At 47.0% G+C, this 12,900-nt stretch overlaps 1 protein-coding gene across 1 annotated transcript in view; it reads left to right on the top strand.

Annotated features, from left to right (window-relative positions):
• The window catches only part of ptc (protein patched), a 565,812-nt gene extending 554,100 nt beyond the window's left edge, over nt 1-11,712 (top strand). The window contains exon 19 of the mRNA XM_070083049.1: nt 8,757-11,712. The gene's annotated coding sequence lies outside the window, so the exon portion shown is untranslated. The remainder of the gene's footprint in view (nt 1-8,756) is intronic.
• Nucleotides 11,713-12,900: the final 1,188 nt, after the last annotated feature.

Here is a 12,900-nt window from a genome sequence, read left to right as displayed (position 1 = left end):
AGCACCACCACCACAACTACCAGCAGCAGTAGCATCTCTCCCGCAGATAAATGGCCCTAACGAGTCCCTGCCATAAGGGTCGCCAGCTGCTGGTTACGTGTTGCGTACCGTGGTCCTTCCCTCCTGCGGGTTGCACGCTCACTTCGACATTTTTTCGGGTGTGTTGTGAGAGGACCAGGTCGAGCATGGTGGTGGTGGTTGTGGTGGTGGTACTGGTGGTGATACTGATGGTGGTAGTGGTGGTGGTACTGATGGTGGTTAGGGTGGTGGAACTGATGGTGGTAGTGATGGTGGTACTGGTGGTGATACTGATGGTGGTAGTGATGGTGGTACTGGTGGTGATACTGATGGTGGTAGTGATGGTGGTACTGGTGGTGATACTGATGGTGGTAGTGATGGTGGTACTGGTGGTGATACTGATTGTGGTAGTGCTGGTGGTACTGGTGGTGATACTGATGGTGGTTGTGGTGGTGGTACTGGTGGTGATACTGATGGTGGTAGTGATGGTGGTACTGATGGTGGTAGTGATAGTGGTACTGGTGGTGATACTGTTGGTGGTAGTGATAGTGGTACTGGTGGTGATACTGATGGTGGTAGTGGTGGTACTGGTGGTGATACTGATGGTGGTTGTGGTGGTGGTACTGGTGGTGATACTGATCGTGGTAGTGATGGTGGTACTGGTGGTGATACTGATGGTGGTTGTGGTGGTGGTACTGGTGGTGATACTGATGGTGGTAGTGATGGTGGTACTGGTGGTGATACTGATGGAGGTAGTGATGGTGGTACTGGTGGTGATACTAATGGTGATACTGATGGTGGTAGTGATGGTGGTAGTGGTGGTACTGGTGGTGATACTGATGGTGGTTGTGGTGGTGGTACTAGTGGTGATACTGATGGTGGTAGTGATGGTGGTACTGGTGGTGATACTGATGGTGGTTGTGGTGGTGGTACTGGTGGTGATACTGATGGTGGTAGTGATGGTGGTACTGGTGGTGATACTGATGGTGGTAGTGATGGTGGTACTGGTGGTGATACTGATGGTGGTAGTGATGGTTGTACTGGTGGTGATACTGATGGTGGTAGTGGTGGTGGTACTGATGGTGGTAGTGATGGTGGTACTGATGGTGATACTGATGGTGGTAGTGATGGTGGTACTGGTGGTGATACTGATGGTGGTAGTGGTGGTGGTACTGATGGTGGTAGTGATGGTGGTACTGAGGGTGACACTCATGGTGGTAGTTTTGGTGATACTGGTGGTGATACTGATGGTGGTAGTGATGGTGGTACTGGTGGTGATACTGATGGTGGTAGTGGTGGTGGTACTGATGGTGGTAGTGATGGTGGTACTGGTGGTGATACTGATGGTGGTAGTGGTGGTGGTACTGATGGTGGTACTGAGAGTGACACTCATGGTGGTAGTTTTGGTGGTACTGGTGGTAATACTGATGGTGGTAGTGATGGTGGTACTGGCAGTGATACTGATGGTGGTAGTGATGGTGGTACCGGTGGTGATACTGATGGTGGTAGTTTTGGTGGTACTGGTGGTGATACTGATGGTGGTAGTGATGGTGGTACTGGTGGTGATACTGATGGTGGTAGTTTTGGTGGTACTGGTGGTGATACTGATGGTGGTAGTGATGGTGGTACTGGTGGTGATACTGATGGTGGTAGTGATGGTGGTACTGGTGGTGATACTGATGGTGGTAGTGATGGTAGTACTGGTGGTGATACTGATGGTGGTGGTGATGGTGGTACTGGTGGTGATACTGATGGTGGTAGTGGTGGTGGTACTGATGGTGGTACTGAGAGTGACACTCATGGTGGTAGTTTTGGTGGTACTGGTGGTAATACTGATGGTGGTAGTGATGGTGGTACTGGCAGTGATACTGATGGTGGTAGTGATGGTGGTACCGGTGGTGATACTGATGGTGGTAGTGATGGTGGTACTGGTGGTGATACTGATGGTGGTAGTGATGGTGGTACTGGTGGTGATACTGATGGTGGTAGTGATGGTGGTACTGGTGGTGATACTGATGGTGGTAGTGATGGTAGTACTGGTGGTGATACTGATGGTGGTGGTGATGGTGGTACTGGTGGTGATACTGATGGTGGTAGTGGTGGTGGTACTGATGGTGGTACTGAGAGTGACACTCATGGTGGTAGTTTTGGTGGTACTGGTGGTAATACTGATGGTGGTAGTGATGGTGGTACTGGCAGTGATACTGATGGTGGTAGTGATGGTGGTACCGGTGGTGATACTGATGGTGGTAGTTTTGGTGGTACTGGTGGTGATACTGATGGTGGTAGTGATGGTGGTACTGGTGGTGATACTGATGGTGGTAGTTTTGGTGGTACTGGTGGTGATACTGATGGTGGTAGTGATGGTGGTACTGGTGGTGATACTGATGGTGGTAGTGATGGTGGTACTGGTGGTGATACTGATGGTGGTAGTGATGGTGGTACTGGTGATACTGATGGTGGTAGTGCTGGTGGTACTAGTGGTGATACCGATGGTGGTAGTGCTGGTGGTACTGGTGGTGATACTGATGGTGGTAGTGATGGTGGTACTGGTGGTGATACTGATGGTGATACTGATGGTGGTAGTGGTGGTGGTACTGATGGTGGTACTGATGGTGGTACTGAGGGTGATACTGATGGTGGTAGTGATGGTGGTACTGGTGGTGATACTAATGGTGGTAGTGATGATTGAAGTGGTGGTGATACTGATGGTGGTAGTGGTGCTGATACTGATGGTGGTAGTGATGATGGTACTGGTGATGATATTGATGGTGGTAGTGATGGTGGTACTAGTGGTGATACTGATGGTGGTAGTGATGATGGTACTGGTGGTGATACTGATGGTGGTAGTTGTGGTGATACTGATGGCGGTAGTGATTGTGGTACTGGTGGTGATACTAATGGTGGTAGTGATGATTGAAGTTGTGGTGATACTGATGGTGGTAGTGGTGGTGATACTGATAGTGGTAGTGATGATGGTACTGGTGATGATACTGATGGTTGTAGTGATGGTGGTACTGGTGGTGATACTGATTGTTATAGTGATGGTGGTACTGGTGGTGGTGGTACTAGTGGTGGTACTGGTGGTGGTACTGATGGTGGCACTGGTGGTGGTACTGGTGGTGGCACTGGTGGTGGTACTGGTGGTGGTACTGGTGGTGGTACTGGTACTGGTGGTGGTACTGGTACTGGTGGTGGTACTGGTACTGGTGGTGGTACTGGTGGTGGTACTGGTGGTGGTACTGGTGGTTATTACAACCCAGGATTCCAAATGGCCTGTTATCCCGGGTGTAATGGGAGCAAAATAAACACAGCAGAAAAAGTTTAGACTTACATTATCCTTCACCAATTTAGAACAGCAATATGTACACTATGTACAGTGATAAGTATAGTGCACTCCACGGTAAGCAAGGCAGAAATAGAAGCCACAAGATAGCAGACCGTGCTTCAACCAGCTCTAGAATGGGAATGACAAGGGCAGACAGGAGAGCGGTACCCACATAACCTCTGCGATTGCCAAAACCATCTTCTTATTGGCTAGAACCTGGTCACTAGTTGAACGACGGGGCCCCATCATCAACTCTTAGCAACCTGGTTCACTGGTTGGGGGAGATAGCCTGTAAATGAGGGTGTGTACATGCGCGGTTACGTACTCTTTGCATGCCACACCCCCACCCCGAGAAGGCTCAGGATTAGGCTGCCACCTCCCAGTGGTAACCGTGCCGCCATGGCACAAAATAATGGGACCGCCTTTCCTCTCCACCATCCAACTCTTAGATAGAGCTCAGCTTTTCTCGTGACCAAAAGCCAAACCCTAAACTTAGAGCGAGACAGCGGTCAGACAGGCTAGCATAGGTCCAAGATACAGGCGGACGGTAGCCCGCATCCCCTCACTAAAAAAAAAACCCACAGACTCCAGCAGGTTATCAATCAGAATAAGCTGCACCAGCTCCTCAAAGGTAGAGACACCACTTGCTTTATACCAGCTGGTAAAAGCTTTGGTTTGCTGTCTCACAAAGTCCACTAGGGATTGACCAAGCTGCCGCCTGCTTAATTTAAAATTCTTTCTGTATTTGGCTGGGATACATGTATATGCTCCCAACACTGTGGTCTTCACTACTTGATAATCAGAAAATTCAGCGTCATTTAATACTGACGTAAATTCCTGTGCCTTACCCAATAATGCTGTATGAACCAACGATGCCCAATGCTGTTCCGGCCACCTCAAGGCTCGAGCCTGATTTTCGAAGCTTTCGAAAAATTGTTCTGGTTCGGCCTCATTGAAGCGGGGAACAAGCTGTACTGCTTTTTGTAAACTAAAATCATTTACAGAATGCGAAAACTGCCTCCTTTCTCTTTTCCTATCATATTCTTCCCTTGCGAATGCTCTCTGTTCCCTAGTTTGCTCAAGATTGAGTTTTGCCAGCTCAAGTGCCAACGATGCTGATTTACCTTGAGACAACCCAGCTGCACTATATTGACCATTTTGCTTCGTAGGTGTATCATCTTCCTCCTGCGAGAACATTGTAGTTTTTGCCCTAGCTCCCGTAGAGGGAGGAGTCTGATGTGCCATCTCTTCTTCTATAAGTTTGTCAGCAATCAGTGAACACAGTTGCGCAGCTGTGAGAGTGCATTTGTATTTAATGCCAATGGAACGAGCAATTTGCCAACAACGTTGTAGGAACAATTTAGGTAGGTTATGCAAAGTATATGCCGACACCAGACGTCTGACTCGTCTAGGTGGCATAAGTTATTCGCTATGCACAGTACGATTGCAGAATACCCGAACGTAACACGTTAATTTGCAGAACACGCTTAGCTATGCACAGTACGATTGCAGAATACGCATACAAGCAAAGCAGACTTCAAAATTCTCCACACCGAACAGGCTAGTAACAACTGACTCGCAAAATTTGTAAAGCAATGCCAGACAGCTACACTGTTCTAGAAGATTGACCGTAGCAAAGCGAGCACACCGAACAAGCTAGTAGCGAGCTGTTGAACGATCACACAATAGCAAGGCTGACCATAAAGCAACTGACACGCAAAATTTGTAAAGCGTAGGCAAAGCTAATGCAAAGCCAGACAGCAAGCTGCACAATGTTCCTGCTACGAGCTTCACCCTAAGCTCAACCGTTTCTCTAAGTCCAGCTCCAGCTCTCGGACAGGCTACCCATATTACAACCCAGGAATCCAAATGGCCTGTTATCCCGGGTGTAATGGGAGCAAAATAAACACAGCAGAAAAAGTTTAGACTTATATTATCCTTCACCAATTTAGAACAGCAATATATACACTATGTACAGTGATAAGTACAGTGCACTCCACGGTAAGCAAGGCAGAATAGAAGCCACAAGATAGCAGACCGTGCTTAACCAGCTCTAGAATGGGAATGACAAGGGCAGACAGGAGAGCGGTACCCACATAACCTCTGCGATTGCCAAAACCATCTTCTTATTGGCTAGAACCTGGTCACTAGTTGAACGATGGGGCCCCATCATCAACTCTTAGCAACCTGGTTCGCTGGTTGGGGGTGATAGCCTGTAAATGAGGGTGTGTACATGCGCCGAATAAAGGTTACGTACTCTTTGCATGCCACACTCCAGAAGAAGGCTGCACAGACCAACTAACTGACATTAGTACAAATCCCATAGATTTCGAAAAAGAAATGGAAAACATGCCCACTCACTCAGCACCTGGATCAGATTCATGGAATGCTCTATTTATAAAGAAGTGCAAAGTACCACTAGCACGAGCCCTCAGTATTCTTTGGAGAAAGAGCTTAGATCTAGGTGAAATACCAGAGGCCTTAAAGAGTGCAGACATAGCTCCTTTGCATAAGGGAGGTAGTAGAGCACAAGCTAAAAATTACAGACCAGTAGCCCTAACCTCTCACATCATAAAAATCTTCGAAAGAGTGATGAGACGGCAGGTTACAAATTTCATGGACCAGCACAACCAACATAACCAGAACCAGCATGGTTTTAGAGCAGGACGATCATGTCTTTCACAGCTGCTGAACCATTATGACAAAATTACGGAGGCACTGGAAGACGACCAAAACGCAGATGTGATTTACACAGATTTTGAAAAATGCGATCATGGAGGCCATGGGCATTACAGGGAAGGTAGGCAGATGGATTTTTGGGTTCTTAACACACAGAACACAAAAACTAGTAGTAAACAGAGCAAGATGCAGCATCAGCGAGGTAAAAAGCTCAATGCCCCAAGGCACTGTCCTGGCACCCCTGTTCTGCAGAGGTGCCAGGACAGTACCTTGGGGCACTGAGCTTTTTACCTCGCTGATGCTGGATCTTGCTCTGTTTACTACTAGTTTTTTACAAATTTTATGGACTAGCACAACCAGCAGTGTCCTGGCACTTCTGCTGTTTCTCATCCTCATAGCAGACATAGATAAAAACACCTGGCACACTTTTGCATCATCATTTGCAGATGACACTAAAATAAGCATGAAAGTCAGTACGGTAGAGGACACTGAAAAATTACAGGAAGACATAAACAAGGTTTTCCAGTGGGCAGTGGAGAACACCATGACGTTCACTGGTGATAAGTTCCAGCTGCTTAGGTATGGAAAGAATGAAGAACTCAAAAGGAACACTATATACAAAACTCAAGAGGGTCACCAAATAGAACAAAAAGAAAACGTGAAAGATCTGGGAATAATTATGTCAGCGGACCTTTCCTTTACAGAACATAATAAGACAAAAATCACGACAGCCAGGAAGATGACGGGGTGGGTATTGAGAACTTTCAAAACAAGAGAAATAATGCCGATAGTGACACTCTTCAAATCGCTTGTGCTCCCTCACTTAGAATATTGCTCAGTGTTGACGGCCCCGGTCAAAGCAGGAGAAATATCAGAGCTGGAACAAATACAGACATCGTTTACGGCTCACATTGAACCAGTAAAGCACCTAAATTACTGGGAACGCCTTCAAGTCTTGAACATGTACTCACTGGAGCGGAGGAGAGAGAGATACATAATAATATTTATCTGGAAAGTACTCGAGGGCTTGGTCCCAAATCTGCACACTGCCATAACAACATACTGGAGTGAGAGATATAGGAGGAAGTGTAAAATAAACCCAGTGAGGAGCAAGTGTGCAGTGGGGACAATAAGGGAACACTCTATCAACATCCGGGGTCCCAGACTTTTCAACGTCTTACCAGAAGATATCAGAAACACGGCTGGAACAAGTGTAGAAGCCTTCAAGTGGAAACTGGACAATTATCTTCACCAGGTGCAAGATCAACCAGGCTGTGATGGATAGGTGGAGGAGCGAGCCTCCAGCAGCAGCAGCCTGGTTGACCAGGCAAGCACCAGACGAGCCTGGCCCATGGCCGGGTTCCGAGAGTAGTGAAACTCTCTTAAACTCTTCAAAGGTACTTGTTGAGGTTTTCGCTGTTTACAAGAGTCAGGCTCGCTCATGCGGGGTTGAGTCACTCAAACTGGCAAGTGGTAGGACCCGTTAATTCCCTGTCAAGGTAGTCCAGTTAATGTGACTGTTGAGGTAGTCCAGTCAGTATGACTTTGAAGGTGGTCCAGCCAGTGTGACTGTTGTGGTCGTCCAGTCAGTGTGTCTGTTGAGCTAGTCCAGTCAGTGTAACTCTGAAGGTGCTCCAGTCAGTGTGACTTTGAAGGTGGTCCAGTCAGTGTGACTGTTGTGGTCGTCCAGTCAGTGTGTCTGTTGAGGTAGTCCAGTCAGTGTAACTCTGAAGGTGCTCCAGTCAGTGTGACTTTGAAGGTGGTTCAGTCAGCGTGACTGTTGAGGTAGTCCAGTCAGTGTGACTCTGAAGGTGGTCCAGTCAGCGTGACTGCTGAGGTAGTCCAGTCAGTGTGACGGTTGAGGTAGTCCAGTCAGTGTGACGGTTGAGGTAGTCCAGTCAGTGTGACGGTTGAGGTAGTCCAGTCAGTGTGACGGTTGAGGTCGTTCAGTCAGTGTGACTGTTGAGGTAGTCCAGTCAGTGTGACTGTTGAGGTCGTCCAGTCAGTGTGACTGTTGAGGTCGTCCAGTCTGCTTATGTGGCAGAAACCACCCTTGCCGAATAGGCCAGACTCGCTGATTCGGCTTAATTACACACACACACACACACACACACACACACACACACACACACACACACACACACACACACACACACACACACACACACACACACACACACATATACACACACACACACACACACACGCATACACACATATTAAGCTTATTACAACCCAGGAGTCCAAAAGGCCTGTTATCCTGGGTGTAAAGGGAACAAAATAAACACAGCAGAAAAACTTTTGACTTACATTATCCTTCACCAATTTAGAACAAAAGTATGTACACTATACACACTATGTACAACAATAGGTATTAGTGCACTCCACGGTAAGCAAGGCAGAATAGAAGTCACTAGACAGCAGACTGTGCTTCAACCAGCTCTAGAATGGGAATGACAAGGGCAGAGAGGTGAGTGGTACCCACATCACCTCTGCGATTGCCAAAACCATCTTCTCATTGGCTGGAACCTGGGTACTGATTGAATGACGGGGCCCCATCATCAACCCTTAGTCCCTGGTTCGCTGTTTGGGGGAGATAGCTTGTCAGTGAGGGTGTGTACATGCGCCGAATGAAGGTTACGTACTCTTTGCATGCCACAAAGCTATTTCTCCTTTACCTTCATCAAAGTATTATTCCGGTAACATTTTGAAATATCTTTTCTCCTTCTAGGTGTGCTTCCGCCTCGTCCGTATGGTGCTACCGGGCCCTCCAGCAGGAAGCCTAAGCCAAAATCAAACCAGTCGAACCTCAGTTACTCCACTCGTCAAAGAAACTGCTTCTGTGCCTGCCAGCGCCTTCTCGTGGGAGGTGAAGTACTGTGACCTCTTCTGTCCTCACTGAACGAATGGTTCCCACTAAGTCATCAGTAGATTTGATCTTACACGCTGAGACAGACGGATGCCTTCAGCCTCACCTACCTCCTGACCTGGAATCCTCACCTCTTCGAGGTCCACGTTTGATATCAGATGATGAAGTGATCATGAAGTGACCGATGCTCACCTCACCTCTCCCATTAAAGATGTGCTACGTTGTGTTGCAGATGGCGCTCCAGTTTGCAAGACGAGCCACGTTCATGATGACGAAGTATCTGAGACATTTTGTCATTCCTCGACATGCTTGTCCACCATTGTTGTGGAGTACAGTGTTGCAGGGATCAAGCAGCCTCCCAGACCTACATATTCAACTGCCAATTATATGATTCCTTAATTCCGTAACAAGGAGGTGTGTCATAACAGTATTAAGACAAAATAATGAACTTTTTTCCCTCTCATTTAATGTCCGCTCTGTTGTACTGTATAGTTACACAAAGACTGAAGTTTACAAGACTCGTCTCTGTATTTATTACCTTATGTTTTAATTCTGGGAAATTGTGTTTGCCTTTTATTTTGTTTTTATTTGTTATAGGCAAGAACTGCAGTTGCGTTGTTATTCAAATGGTCAGTATTTGTGGAAAGTGTTCAGTGAAGTACCTGTTTCTTTGCTCCCATAAGATGTTCGATGTATAAAAATTTTTATTTATGGAAGTGAAGTTTTCATAGAACGAAGTTGAATAAGACGACGGTGGTGTGAACTGCCTCCTATCTGTCACCTGCTGAACAAAATTTGAAGACTTTCTGGTCACCAACCTGACGTGGACAAAGACAGTGTCAGAGAAGTGATAGTGTTTTTCTTCTCAGTGCTACGTGTGTTGAAATGAAGTATAGACAATAAGTGTTCGCACATGTCCGCTAGCACGTAGTATGTTGTGAGTCACTTGTCTCGATCACCTACCGCAGTGACCCCATGAACGCTGACTGACCCTCTGCAGATTAGAACACCTTTTTGGTTTGTGTGCAACACTTGAAGACGTGAAGTGCAGTGTGACTCAGTGGCACGAAGCTATCAATTTATACCTCAGTACTGTAAGAGGACACTAGATGTGCGTAGCTCATCTCGCAAGGCCAGTGGATATATACAATTGAGATTATTTAATTTTTATCACGTCTTGGAGATGAGTCACGCAGTTCTCCCCTTCCTCAGCTCTTATGCCGTACGAGATCCTCCTGCAGGAATGGTCGTGGGGCGTGCGGGCGTGTACAGTCAGACGTGGGCAGCCAAGGACCATAGCGGGTGTGGTGTAACGTCCATCGGGGCCACTACCAGCCGGAACACATTCCCAGCCCTGACCACACCTCCCATGCACATACCAGAGTCTGCCTTAAAGTATCCCTAGAGAGCCATCCTTGTTAATACTCAAAGTTGGTATTGGAGAAGATAACCAGTTACTTTGTAGCTTTTGGCTGCCATGCAAATTTACCATCAGACACACTATATTAGTCATGCGAGTGAAAAATGTGCGTATATTGTTGGCTATTGTACAAAAAAAAACCCGCCATATTATAAGTGAGACTAATACTTATATTGGTGTTGTGAAGATTTAAACACAGCTCTCTCTCCCGCCTGGGCGTTAATATTGATAGGTTGTCCTCCATCAGAATTAAGAAGTGTGTGTGGTATGTGTGTTGGGAGGTTTGTGTGCTGTGGTTTGTGATGTGTCAGTGCTGTCACTTGTGCATGTATGTGTGCCTCTTAAATGAAAAATATTGTGTGTATCGTTTCATTAAATTATTGTACAATAAAGTTTAGCACCCACAGTGTGAGTCAGTGTCATTATCTGTGAAGAGTTTCACTGATGTGTGTACGTGTGTGTAGAGTATGTTATGTACGTGCGGACAAGGAGTGGTGGCTGGTTAGGTAGGTTAATTTACTGGTTAAATTTTTTTTATGTATCTCAGATGTGTTTGTTTATTTTTGTAATGATCTTGTGGTTGGTATTGTATTATTTATCGTAGTATATATTATATCGTGATGAGCTGCCAGGTGGGCCTGGCTTCAAGTGTGTGTAGGAGGCCAGGAAAAGTAACAAGATGCACCTCAGGACTAGGTTAGCTACAGTATCCACTCCCACCTCTCACACCTTCGAAATTTTGCTTGCAGTGGAAATAACTGACACCAGGTTTCTCGAAAGCGAGAGAAAAAAAAATCTTCAAATTTTACCTCTTTCATTATGTTTTGACCTATACCGGGACTCAGAGTGAAGTCATATTGTTGGGCCTTATTGAGTTGAAAGGTGTATGTTTTAGTGGCCCTTAACAGCCCTCCAGTAACAACTCCTCCAGTAACAACCCCTATAGTAACAACCTCTCCAGTGATAACCTCTCCATTAACAACCCCATCAGTAGCAACCCCACCAGTAACAACCCCTCAAGTAATAACACCTCCAGTAACAACCCTACTAGTAACAACCCCTCAATAACAACCCCCTCAGTAGCAATCATCCAATAACAACCCCTCCAGTAACAACTCAGTAACAACCACCAGTAACAACCCCCAGTAACAACCCTCAACCTCCAGTAACAGCCATCCCAGTAACAACCCCCAGTACCAACCCTCCCAATAACAACCCCCAGTAACAACCCCTAGTAACAACCCTCATTAGCAACCCTCAGTAACCCCCAGTAACAACCCTTCCAGTATCAATCCTCCCAGTAACAACTCCCAGTACCAAGCCCAGTAACAAACCCGAGTACCAACCGCAGTAACAACCCCAAGTAACAACCCCCTGATAACCTTCCCAGTAATAACCCCCAGTAAAAACCCTCCCAGTAACAACCCTCTAGTAACCCCCAGTAACAACCCCCGGTAACAACCCTCCCAGTAACAATCCTCTAGTAACAACCCCCAGTAACAACCCTCAGTAACAACCCTCAACAGCCTCCAGTAACAGCCATCCCAGTAATAACCCTACAGTAACAACCCTACAGTAACAACCCCAGTGACAACCTCCAGTAACAACCCCCAGTAACAACCCGTTCCCAGTAACAACCCCCAATGACAACCCCCAGTAACAACCCCCAGTAACAAACCCCCCAGTAACAACCTACCCCCAGTAACAAACCCCAGTAACAACCCCCTGTAACAAACCCCTATAAACCCGTCCCCAGTAACAACCCCAGTGACAACCCCCAGTAACAACCCCCAGTAACAACCCCAGTAACAACCCGTCCCCAGTAACAATCCCCCAGTGAAAACCCCCAGTAACAACCCGTCCCCAGTAACAAACCCCCAGTAACAAACCCCCCAGTAACAATCCCCAGTAACAACCACCAGTAACGCCCCCAGTGGCAACCCCTCCCCAGTGACAACCCCCAGTAACAATCCCCAGTAACAAACCCCCCAGTAACCCCTCCCCAGTAGCAACCACCAGTTACAACCCTCAGTAACAACCCTCAGTAACAACCACCCAGTAACAACCCCCAGTAGCAACCCCTCCCCAGTAACCACTCCCAGTAACAACCCGCTGTAATAAACTCCCAGTAACAACCCCTCCCTCAGTAACAACCCCCAGTGACAACCCCCAGTAACACACACCCCAGTAACAAAATCTCCCCAGTAACAGCCACCAGTGGCAACCCCCAGTAACAAATCCAGTGACTCCCCAGTAACAACCCCCAGTACCAAACCCCCCAGTAACAACCCCTCCCCAGTAACAATCTCCAGTAACAACCTGTGCACTCTCAAGACCACAGTAAAACAAATCTTAAAGTTATGTATACAATGCCGAAATAAAATTTCAACAAGTAATCTGAAAATCCGAGAAGTCAACCCTCTACTATATAATAGAAAACGTGAGGTGACGGTGTGTGTAAAGCATGGGAAGTGGATCATTAGTCCCCCTCCCTCAAGCAACTCTCTGGAACACTCAAAAATACCCCCCACCCGCTCTCCCCTCCTGATTCCCCCTCCCAAACCCCCAGGAAGCACCACTACCCCC

Source organism: Cherax quadricarinatus, chromosome 8, assembly GCF_038502225.1.
Source record: "Cherax quadricarinatus isolate ZL_2023a chromosome 8, ASM3850222v1, whole genome shotgun sequence".
NCBI lineage: Eukaryota > Metazoa > Arthropoda > Malacostraca > Decapoda > Parastacidae > Cherax > Cherax quadricarinatus.
Note: the sequence above shows the minus strand (reverse complement) of the source record. Positions and strands in the feature narration are given on the sequence as shown.